The sequence below is a fragment of the Neofelis nebulosa genome, chromosome 6 (genome assembly GCF_028018385.1).
Source record: "Neofelis nebulosa isolate mNeoNeb1 chromosome 6, mNeoNeb1.pri, whole genome shotgun sequence".
Lineage (NCBI taxonomy): Eukaryota > Metazoa > Chordata > Mammalia > Carnivora > Felidae > Neofelis > Neofelis nebulosa.
In genome coordinates this window covers 150,562,887-150,575,749 of record NC_080787.1, presented here as the reverse complement: position 1 = coordinate 150,575,749, position 12,863 = coordinate 150,562,887, and the positions used below count along the sequence as shown (strand labels likewise).

Genomic DNA, 12,863 nt, shown 5'->3' with positions numbered 1-12,863 from the left:
ATGGAACTCTAACTTTTCCTTCTGTAACAAAAGCATCTGTCTTTAACTAAACCTAAGTCATAAGAGGGTATTTGAGAATGCTGAATCCAAGTGGTCATCTAGAACTTTGTAACTTCTCATTTCTCAAGTATTTGCACTGTATTTTAAAATTCCAGGTATAATTTATACGCAGTGAAATCTTGAGATCTTAAGTGCAACACTCAATCAGTTTTGAGGCATGTACATCAAGACACAGGATGTTTCTATCAATTCGTAAGTTCCCTTGCGCGTCTCTTCTTACTCAAGGTCCTTCCCACCACCCTCTGCCTCCTGAAACCACCGATCTGATTTTTATCACCAGCTTAGTTTTGCCTATCCTAGAATTTTATAAAATGGAATCAAAGAGTATATACTTTGTGTGTCCAACTTCTCTCCCTCAGCATACTTATGGAACTCATCCATACTGTTGTGTGGATCAGTCGTCCGCCTGTTTTGAGAGCTGAGTAGTATTTCATTTATTTACCCATTCTTCTGCAATGGACATTGGGATGTTTCTAGTTTCTGGATGCTGTGAATAAAGCTGTTATGAAAATTCTCATAGTAGGTAATTTTGTGACTATAGTTTCCCCACCCCCTGCCCATTTCTTAAATACATACCTAAGGATGGAATTGCTGGGTCATAGGGTAAATAAGTATTTCTCTCATATTTAGTATGAAAAACATGTAAAGGTTACTGAAATATTATGAACAACATACCTTTGAAACATAAACGTTTAAAACTATAACAAACACTTGCTAACTTTTCTACAGGTCCACTGCCCCGTATCTAAAACCTGTGGCATCATAAATGTTTTGAGAAATGTTCAGAGTTGTATAAAGATAACATAAAGATAAAGGATTAAAGATAAAGGATAAAGATAAAGATAAAGGATTAAAGATAACATAAAGGATTACATAACATCCCCAATGGGTCTGGAGGAATACTCCAATAACCCAATGTGTAACAAACATAACATACATTAAGTAGGATAAAGACAGAGTATAAACATATAAACATACTTTCCTGAACCTTTTGGAGTTTGTAATTATGGATGACAGATTATGGGTCTGTATAAATATATATAACTTATACATATATTATAGCAATTTACAGCTATGTTAAAGGGACAGAAATAGGTCGTGGTTAATACTAGATGAGAGTGAACAGGTTCTAGCATTTTAAAGTTGAACGATTTATACATTACCTTATTAAAACTACATATTAGGTTTTCCTCATCTTAACATTTTATGCTTTATACAGATCTATGGCACTGGTACTGTTATCACCCCTGAGGTTCAGACAGGCTAGGTACCTTATCCAATGTAACATACGGTCACGCTGCAAAACTGGCTTCCAACCCAGAGTACCTGATCTAAAGTCCTTATCACAACTTTTCCTTTATGTACTGCCTTTCAGTGGAATATCTTTTCAATTCATCAAAGACCTCACATGAGAAATTAAGAAAATCATGTTTAGTTGGCAACTTTAAATTGATAAAGCACACGTTAAAAAAACTCCACAACAATGTAATTACAACAGAGAACCGAAACAAATGTATGAGTATCTCCAAATCATTAAAAATGTGACTAGTACTATCATTTGCCTGTAAGAAAAGCCCAAACTCCCCGGCTTAGCAATCAAGCCACGAAACAACTTCTATAAGCAGCCCTATTTGCAAATATTCTGCATTGGTCAAAATCATCTACCCACTATCCCCTAGAAGCCCACTGTGCTTTTCTGCCTCCAAGGTAGACAAGATCCTGTCTAGAAGCATCCTATGCATGTCTCTTTGACAGCCCAGATCACTGTCCTCTCCAGAGTGCATTGCTTTCAAACCACACCCACCTATAATGGTATCATTTTCCTAAATCTATGTTGCTCCTTTTGGGGGACTTAATCCTATACAGACAGCCATGTACTACTATCTCCTCTTTTCTATTTTTTCATGTTGTTTTTAGGAAATTTCTCCTGTGACCTGCATCCATAAATTAACCAATAATCAATTACACCAGTCATCTTCTAGACCCCAATGACTTGCAGAGGTGAACCTGATCCCTGACATTTAAAAAATTTCTTTTCTATAAATTTGCAATAATGAGTAGAAAAGGTTTTCCAAACATAAAAAGTACCTGACTACTTACTGCACTTGGAAAACAAGGGCTGACTAAGAAATGTGTAGAGGGGCGCCTGGGTGGCTCAGTCAGTTAAGCGGCCGACTTCGGCTCAGGTCACGATCTCGCGGTCCATGAGTTCCAGCCCCGCGTCGGGCTCTGTGCTGACAGCTCAGAGCCTGGAGCCTGTTTCGGATTCTGTGTCTCCCTCTCTCTGACCCTCCCCCGTTCATGCTCTGTCTCAAAAATAAATACACGTTAAAAAAAAATCATTAAAAAAAAAAAAATGTGTAGAGAAAAGAGAAAACAGAGTGACCGAAGTTTATAAACAATTTTAATACCAATCATCACCTGTATCTGTTCTGTCAGCTAAAGAAAAGTCTGACAAAGAACATAGTGGACTTAAATATAAATCGAGGATTTTACACAGGAGAGTGACCTAACAGGATTTACCTTTAAAGGCACATTTTGTTATTTTGTGCATGGACTGTTGGGGGCTTGAGGACCATTAGAGACCAGTCACGAGCTTTACTGCAGAGTCCCAGTGACAGAAGATGCATGGGACTAGGACAGAAGTAGTTAACAGATGGCAAAAGAACCCGCAAGGACTTGATGGTTGGTCGGATGTAAGGAATGAGGGCTAGGAGACATTAAAGACCAATGTTCAGGCTTTTGGATTTAGCAATCAAGTAGATGCTTTAATGAGAAGATAAAGGCTGAGGAAAATGGAATTGAGAGTTCTGTTTAGAAATATTAAGTATGAGAAGGCGAATACTGTGGCTACTTAAACAGGCAAGTGGTGATGTCAGGTAGACACCTGACTATGAATCTGGGGTCTACTTACTCCAACTTATCCTATAAAGCTAGTAGAAAACTTAACCTCCCACTCGACTCTAGAATATTTTCTCCAGGATGATGTAGCAATTACTAAGTTCCAAACTGACCTGCTATGTGTTTTCACTGTTGGGTCTAGGACTCTGTATAGTACGATTTCTTCTTTGCCAGCTGGTTCTGTTAGGTCCGCACAAGTGAGATGCACAGCGGAGGACATTAAAACAAGACTGAAGAGCCAGCGGAGGGGAGAAGGGACGCCCCTTCCTATGCCAGCTGTTCTCAGGCTCCACACTCCCCAGCACTTCTAGAACCAGCTTTCTGGCGTCTCAGCCGTGAGGAGTAACATCAGCCAACCAGTTTATCTACTCCTCTGAGCTACTAAGGTTCCATTAACTAGTCAAGAGGCCCCACCCTGTCAGCGCTCTCGGTTCTAGCCCTGCACGAACTCTCTCAAAGTGCCTGAGATCTAACAAGAGTACCAATCTCTCTCCTCTCTCTCCCAGGCCTGGGGTAAAAGCTGCTTCCTGCGGTTTCTAAATCTGTGTTACACCCCGTTCCTTTTTCAAATTTCAATACCTGTCTAACCAATTACTTTATTAATTCTCTCCACTGAACACCCTAGTGTGCTTTTTGTTTTCCTGATACGGGAGTTCACAGAACCTGCATTTCCCAGACTGGCATTCAGGGCCACACCAGCTTCTCCTCCTTTTGTCAACAATCTCATTTTGTGTCAAACTTATGTGGACTCTACGATGGTCTACCATTTCTTCAGATTTAAAGGCTCCTCGATTTCGCCTTCCGTTCTTTTCCCAGTCTTCAATATTTAGTTAACAGATGGCTAACGGACACCTACCGTGGTACAGATACTGTGCTCAGTCCAACGCAAAAAGAATGGTGTTCGCAAACTGAAGAGCATGGAAGAAATCCGCAGAATCGTTACAGAAACCCAATACTGAAGAGATGTATCAGAACTCTGTGCTTAAGCGGAGAGGTAAAGACCAGCTAGCATCCTTGCCTCGCCTGGGCAATACAGCCTGATTACCTTTTACCGAGTAAGCCCTCAGTTCAAATGATCTGCAGAGAGGACCTTACCGTTTCACTGGAAATTCTGTGGGTCAAAATGTCAGAGATACAATAAGGGAAGAAAAGTCGTGGCATATGTTTTTCTATTTGCCATTCCATTATGCGACATACTTCGATCGTAGTACCTGGTTTGGCAGCAACCGGTTCCCACAGATAACGCAAGATAAGGTAAGAGAAAGCACGAGGCACCGTACTTAGCCAGAGAAGCCTGAAACATTCACACACACACACACACACACACACACACACACACACACACACACGCGTGCACATGCACACAGGGGTGCATAAACTGTATTAAACGAAACAGAGCTAACAAATTTGTCTATTTTTAACTGTAAGATGTTTTTTACAACAAGGTATAAACAGATCTATCAAAAACAGTAATGATCTCAGAAATAAAAAATCGCATCTCATAACAAGCATTTGTTTCTTCTTATGTGAAACACAGTATGACACAATTTGAGATTTTATTCTTTACGGTAAGCTTAATAAGAATGACAAACTTTTGAGAGATCTGCATGATCCACAACTCAGGGGATACACTGGTATTAGTGAAGCCACATAATTATTTTATAGAAAAAAAAAAAAAGACGACCTCTGAAATATATAGGTGGACATTATCAGACTGTATGTCTGGGACACTAAAAGGAAGAACCTAAAATTACAAACTGTGAGCTTAGGAGAGCATGATTCTACAGAGGAAGATAAAGAGTAGGTACCTGAAAATGATGGTCTAAAAATCTATTTAGTTGTGGCAGGCTTAAGGGAAAAGTAGACAAAAAATCTGAGAAGTACACAGGTAGTGGCAGTGGTGGCAGGGGGTGGTGAGTAGATAAGTGTAGGAGGTTGTAACAAATGCCTGACGACAAATTCTGAAAATAGGAACATATTAAACATATATACTCGGAATGAGCAATGAGTCTACAGGCAGGAAAAGGAATTATTATTATTATTTTTAAATAGCAATTACATAGTAAAGACCAATCACTTGTCTAGGGATATGAAGAATTAAATGTGGTCCCTGCATTTAAGATTTATCATCTAGTTTGGATAGATACCGAAACGTAAAGCGAATTCAGTAAAGTGTAACAGACACTACGAAAGAAGTTTACAGCGGGTGTAGTGGAAAACCAAATAAAAGACTTTGAGGAAAGGATCATGAATCACTTTAATCATCTGATAACCACAATTCTGTCTAAGACGCATGCAGGAGTACATAGGCAAAATGTTACATACAATTTCAGTGGGTTAAATGAGAACTAAGCTCGTCTGTAAGTAGCTGTGATAAAACCGTTAACCCACCCCAAACGGTCTTGACAGACTTCCAGGTAACGCCACAGTATAACGTCAACCTCCTATAGGAATTCTTTCGAGTAACCTATTTGCACTACGAGATACTTAGGAGATTTCTGAGCCATCAAGTACAGTCTAATAACCTCAAAGTCAAGAGCAGGTAGAAAGCTACCTGGCCCTCAGAGCAATGTCAGGTCACTACACTGCCGGTTTTACTTCAACTCAAACTATTTTCAGTTGTAGTCATTTTGGTGACTCCTGAGCCCACTAATTTTGGTTGCTTCCCACCTTAACTTTTTGTCTTTGTTGTTTTGTAAGATATCTAAAGACGTTATCCTTATTGTGAATGGCTAAAACTCTGAACCTCAAATGAAGGCCAAGGGAGAATAAAGCAGAGAAGGAAAAAAGGTAATTTCTTCAAATGTCATCTGCTAGCATTTGACCTCTGTGATGTACAATGACTGCAATGAAGTGTTTGCATTATAATTTTTGTTCTGAGATTGAGACTCTTAACATCTTTTCCTGGTTGGAAAGAAAATTAAGCTAATTAAAGATTTTATTTTTTAAAAGCTGTTTTGGAGATTCGATAAAAGTTCCTATTTCAAGTGTTTATAGTTTTTAGTTTTTAAATGTTTATTTACTTACTTTGAGATAGCAATAGAGAGCAAGTGGGGGAAGGGCAGAGAGAGAAGGAGACAGAATCCCAAGCAGGCTCCACGCTGTCCGTGCAGAGTCCAATGTGGGGCTCAAACGCACGAATCCATGAAATCATGACCTGAGCCGAAATCAAGAGTCGGACACTTAACTGACTGACCCACCCAGGCGCCCTGTGTTTCTAATACTTACAGAATTTAATCTTTCTTATCTGATTTAACCCTCTTAACAACTATGTAAGGTATGTAACACGGGTGTTATCTCTCCCATTGGCTGCACTTTTGGGTAAAATTTAACAAAAGATGGGAATTTGTGCCACTATGTTAATAAACCACTTGAATACTTCTTATGCTTGGCCATCCCACAGCTAGGAAGCTAAGTATGGGTTGGTCAAACTTGAAGAAGAAAATAATAATAAACAAAACATGGAATGTAAACAGCACATTCCATTAGGGATGAAGAATATTTCCCTTCTGAAGTAAATTGCAAATACTCCCTCATTTCTTAAGTGGGTAAGTGTACAGCAATCTAAAAACCTCATTTCAAAGTAGGCATGCAATAAATAAATCAAAAAAGTTAAGTACAGGAGATGACTATTAGGAACAGGAGTCCATTTTAGAACTAAAACCTTAGAAACTTTTCCCCTTTACAACAGGAGCAATCGGTGAGCGAACCAGCTGTTCTGTCGGAGTACACAGTACATCATTTTAGAGGAAAGCAATGAAGAAGTCCTCTTAAGTCCCCTACTTGAGAACTTTGAACCTTATTAACCTTAAACAAGCTATGAGTTTGGCTTTCGGATATTCCTGTGTTCTTTGTGGCTGCAATGTTTACCCTGTACTTGGAGGTGTTTTATAAATATTAACAATCACACTATGCCCAATAAGTATGACAAGAATTAGCCCGTAAACCTAGTCACATACAATTATCAAGAGAAACAAAAACTGAAAAGCGAAAAAACGGTAAATACCAAGATGGAACTTCCTGTGAGTCACAGAAGACCTCAAGGCTTGGGTGAATTGTTTACACTGCACACAATGTCAACATGCACATGAGAAGGGACAGGTAGACTCAGGCTGCCAAGGATTTCCCTATGACCCTTGACGAGTTCTATCAGGAAAGGGAGTCACCTACTTCAACAGATTTCTTTACATACACACCGAACCCATCTATTTTGAAAAAGGTATCGATGACGTAACACCAAGGTGGGGAGAAAACGCTAAGTCTTAAGCTACCAAGGGCAGGATTGTACCTATTTAGTAGGATGCACCCAGGGATTGAAAGCAGAAAATGGTTTAAACAATCTGGACTCACAAGCAAATGGACTTAGGCATTTTCTTTCCAAATCCAGGGGCTTTCACATTGCTGGATTTTAAAATTTACATGTAATCTACTACTCAAGGGAAACAATGTCTTTACTCCCATCTAGATTTTATTATGAATTGGATTTATCCTTTAATAGCTGATAACATAACTTTTTATCTATTTTGATGAAAAAATTTTCTGACTCCCACTTCATTCCAGAAGATGCACACCCTATTAAATTGTGTCCTGAAAGAAAGGGTTTTTGCAATGCACATGGTTACACAAAAGTATGGGTATTTCATTTTATGGCCTTTTAAATAACTTTGTTTTATTTGGGAAAAAAAGAAAAGAAAAACCTAAACAAAACAAAATAATTGCTAATTGAATGGGAACAATACCACTGAGTTCCTTAAATGGAAGCTCAAATTGGGCTTTTTCTCAGGCATTTTCCAGAAAGAGCTGTGATTTCCCCACGAAAATGGATTATCGGCCTAGATTGTACTAATATGCTAGCTAGTTCACTAAAAAGGCTACATGCAAGGTAAACTTGCTCTCTCTCTGCCTTGTGATGCTCATTTGACAAGCTGGTCCAGTAACCACAAAGATTACAGAGTACAAATACTGCTTCTATTTTGACTCAGTTTTAGTACTTCTTACTGCTTCTATAGATTTTATATGTATATATATGTATGTATAACATGTATAAAATATATGTATATATACATATGTGTGTACAATATACAATTTTTAAAAGTTACTTGTACTTTACTTCTTTTTATCATGGAAAATATCTAATATATATAAAATCAGCATACTCTTCAATATGTTATATTCCAGTGACAGATTTTATACTTAAAATACTTCAAATTTACAAAAATCAGTAGCTAAACGGGTTTGTTTTTTTTTTTTTGTTTTTGTTTTTTTTTTTTCAACGTTTATTTATTTTTGGGACAGAGAGAGACAGAGCATGAACGGGGGAGGGGCAGAGAGAGGGAGACACAGAATTGGAAACAGGCTCCAGGCTCTGAGCCATCAGCCCAGAGCCTGACGCGGGGCTCGAACTCACGGACCGCGAGATCGTGACCTGGCTGAAGTCGGACGCCCAACCGACTGCGCCACCCAGGCGCCCCTAAACGGGGTTTGTTAACAGAAGCGTACTTCAGAAACTGCTGTACTGCATTTGTTTAATTCAGGAACACCTACAAAAGATGAAGCTGAATGGCTCAAAGACATTTTAACTGGCTTTAACTATGATCATTATCAAATCTAAGACTCATTACTTGGTTTTTAAACTCCAGGAGAAATGGCTCTTTGCTTCCCCAAGTTCTAGGGCTTTGGTGCTGTCTGACTGGCGGTGGCACAAGTCTTAGCACTGCTATCCACATACAGTCGAACACTGGTAATTCTCCTCACAGGTGAGTTTTCATGGCAATAAATGAAATTAGAAAGCAATGAATTAGAGAATAACACACGTACTGCCTAGCCACCGTTCGTTTAAAATGGGACCGACGTTCCAGGGGTAAGCAGTTTTTTGCTGGGATGGTTGGTGCTTTAAAGAGTTGGTATGATTGTTGAAGAAACAATTTACTGGTGGTATGAAGAAAGGCAACGTCTCTGGTTCCAGAGTTAGAAGTAATTCAACTCTGTCTGAAGGGATCTCTCCCGGTTATAATTTGGTTTATATCTAATGCTATAAGCATTAGATATGTAGCTTTTTAAACCATCTGGTTACTGAAATTCCTATAGGAAAAGGTAACTTTGTTACTGGGAGTTTGAAATTTCTAATTTCTCATGAAAAACTTTTTTAATAAATTAAAAGATTTTTACAACCAGCGTTTGGCTGCATACTTGTTCATTCGTTGCAGAACAGACTGGATACTTTAATTTCATAACAACAACAACAACAACAACAAAATAAACTATACTAGTAGGTTCCCAGTATATATAAAACACAAGTAAGTGTCTGTTCAGTGAATATATGCAGAGGCTTAAAACACCTGTTAAAACAGTTATGTGTTCAACTGAAACAGAACTTTTTCTTTAATACATTTTGTATTTGCTGGTTGGTCTTTCACTGGTAATTTCCAATTGTTCAATGCTCTAGAGTACTAAGAGAAATCTTTCTTGTGGCTTCTCCTGAGCCCTTTCCCTTCTTAGCTCCTACTGATGAACAAATAACCACAGAGTGCCCTGGGAACTGCAAGGTATATCATATGGGGGGAGGGTAAGAGAGAAACGACACAAAACAAATCTGGGAAAGTGGGTATGCACCAGGTGAAGATGGGGTACACATGCCATGTTAACTCGTTTGCATTTTTACCATGTAGTGACAGAAAGCCATGGCAAATGTGAACCAGGAATGTGATACTTCTTATATTAAAAAAATAACTTTGGCTGCAACCATGAGGGAGAACCAACTGACCTAGTACAATAGTGGAAACAGAAAAGTCAGCTGCTGTTAAGAGGCCGAATCAGAACTTGGTAAGTGGGATGGAAAAGAGTGAGAGCAGAGGGGGACAGAAGTGGAATTAAGGATGTATGACTCCCAGGTAATGGATGTCATTCAAATGAGGAAACAATGGAGGGACTCCTGTATGAGAAGGGCAGAAAGGATGTGATATTACTTTGGGAAATTTTGTTTGGATGCCCGTAAATCATCCAAAGAAGGTGCCAACTGGGTTGGGAAGATCTGGAACTAAAGAGGAGAGGCATACTGAAGAACGATCACCATGGCCGTGATTCCTGGAGACAGATGAGACTGCCCAAAAAGAACAAACTGGAGTACAAGATCACTCTGGAAAGTCTCTACCTCCAGTGACAGCACGACATTTCTGAAGTGCAAGCATCAAGTGACCGAATAACTGGGAAATGCATTAACTTTGCCCTAGTCTCATTTTTATATTACTAAGTCTCTACCTCCATGTGTACTGAAGTCTTGCTTCTAGCCTAGTAAATAGTAGTCTCTCAATAGCAGTTTGTGAAGTGAATTGCTTTTGACAGCCATTAAATCAGTTTTTTTACTCTCCACAAGTATACTATAATTCCACAGATGCTAAATTCAGTAATCAAAGTCTTTTATTTAAACAGAGCATACTGCTATCCCTCACAAGTGAATTCATAAAATAAATCAGTATCATAAAGGAAGCTAATTCATGAATCTGCTAACTTGCTCAGAAATATATTCTACAAAGCCTTTTAACAAAAATAATTTAATGCCGTATCAGTTTAAAAGCATAACTTTAAAAACAACTCACTTCATATTTTATATCTGATTTATACATCAAAGATTAATTTTTCCCCCTAAAAAGGCATTAAAGGTTAAGAATTTAAAAAAAAACCCAAAACCAAAAATCCTATCCACTTATGCAAATATGCAATACAGGCTTCAGTGTAATGCCCATAAAGGAGAAGTCTTATTTTTGTCACTTTTGAAATTAAATTTTAAAAATTTAGTTATCAAAAACACAGAAGAAAATCAAGCTGTATATGACAAGCTACCAAATTAAGTTTACCTGAAACGGTATTAATATAGTATTAAAACGCTCATCCGACTCACTAAAATACGATGGAAAGTCTCACAACGGTAACATCTGAAAAATTTTACTTACATATAACACTCAAACATTTGAAATAAGAGGAATATAAGGGTTTAAAAAGATACAAGTTAATAAAATAAAGGGTACTTGATTTTCTTAGCTTTTCTGCCAATTCAAGTTCCATGTACATTAACAGAAAGTGAATGGAACACAAATGCTTCTTCACCTATATATAAGGAACAATGATGCTACTTACCAACCATCAGAAGGGCATGCAAACAAATTAAAGGGATGTATGAAAATAACTGAACTAAAAAAGATACATCGAGAAATCACCTATTTTTCTATTAAATAATTTTACATCTTTAATAAAAACTTAATATAGTAAATTAACTTTACAGAATACCATACATTTAGTAAGGAAATTAAGAAAGAAGAAAAAAAAAAACTAAAATGCATGATCCCAACCAGCATTATTTACTTATGGGATAGAAAAAACATCAATAGTTAAGAATAAACAGGTTCTAGCAAGTGTAAAATATGTTACATAATAAGTTCAACATGCAAATTCTGAGGGATGCGTGGAATACAAGATTAAAATGGAAGGACTTATATAAGTCCTTATATAAACTATATCAGTCTTCTATAAACTATAAATAACTTTGCAGAGAATAAACACATACTACCCTATTATCCTATGTCCAGAATCCCTTGTTTTATATTTAGAGTTATAACCTTAGAGTTATAAGCTATCTAAACTATCAACCACATTTTTTGTGTGTTTAGAGAAGCCACTCCTTAATGAATCCTTATAATAATGACCAGGAGGATGTTTTTCATACAGAGTCTATATTTGTGATGGCTTGTGCACAGCTACCCTACCCAAGACATATTTTACTGTTACTGCCAAGGAGCTTCGTCAAAATGATGCTCCAAGTTTGGGGAAAAGCCCTTCTGTTCATTTTACAAGGGCGGACCCACTGTCGGACAACATGAGAGCTGGACAGAGAGTAAAGAGATTACGATATAGCTCCTCAGTGATTTATGACAGTGAATGAAGTCCTAAAACCTCCACCGTATCACACGCCTTAATCTGTCCATATGAATGGCTCTCCAAACAAAAAAAGAGTACTTTCGATTCTTTGTGAAAATTCTGGTTGGAATTGTGGCTGCCCTAATGCAGAGTAGGGGGTGGAGTATAAAAAGACACTGATGTAGAATCCAGTTAAATTCTATGCAGTACTCTCCCTCTCTGTAAGAAGCAATTAACCGGTACATTTCAACTTCCACAAGTGCGTCCCTCACCACGTTTCTGAAAGCAGTACGCACCCATTAGCATCAGAGTACCTTACACAGAGCACATAGAAGGCCATTCTGATTCCAGTTCTAGATCCCTGGGAAGGACTTCTGGGATGGTCTTTGTAGTCTAAATTTAAATGAGACTTCTGAAAGTCTTAGCTGCTGCTGGGTTAAGGTTTATTAATTTATTAATTAAGGTTCAACGATAATCTCAGAACTAGAGACTGTAATCAGACTACTTTGATGTATAATTATGCTTTATGAAGATTAATATATAAACAAAAATATATTTGCTGTACTTTAAAAAAACAATGTATGTTTTCTTATCTGAATTAAACAACAGTCCTGCATACCTGTATCTCCTTGTGAAACTTTTTTACAAGATGCATCAATATTTTCAGACCACTAAGATAGCAACAACCAAATCGTTACCTTCCTTATGAAAGCAAAGGGGCTTGAAAATGTTAACTGACTTCCACAAAGACCTGACTTACTGCGTGAGAATATTTTAGTTTCAAAATTTTAAACACTTAAATTTCACTGTTTGTTTTTCTGGAGGCCAGATATAAACCACCAATGCAAGAACTATTATCATTACTGATATCTTGAGGACAAGTAAGGTTATATACAAGCATAAGTGATGTTCATCACCTTAGGCATTTAAGGGAGCATTTTCTCACTAAAAAGTAATTATACTAAAACTCCGTTTTTGAGAGAGAAGAGAGC

General features: G+C 37.7%; 1 protein-coding gene across 7 annotated transcripts in view; it reads right to left on the bottom strand.

Moving 5' to 3' along the window:
• QKI (QKI, KH domain containing RNA binding) overlaps positions 1–12,863 on the bottom strand; it is a 155,067-nt gene that overhangs the window by 15,268 nt on the left and 126,936 nt on the right. The window lies entirely within an intron of this gene.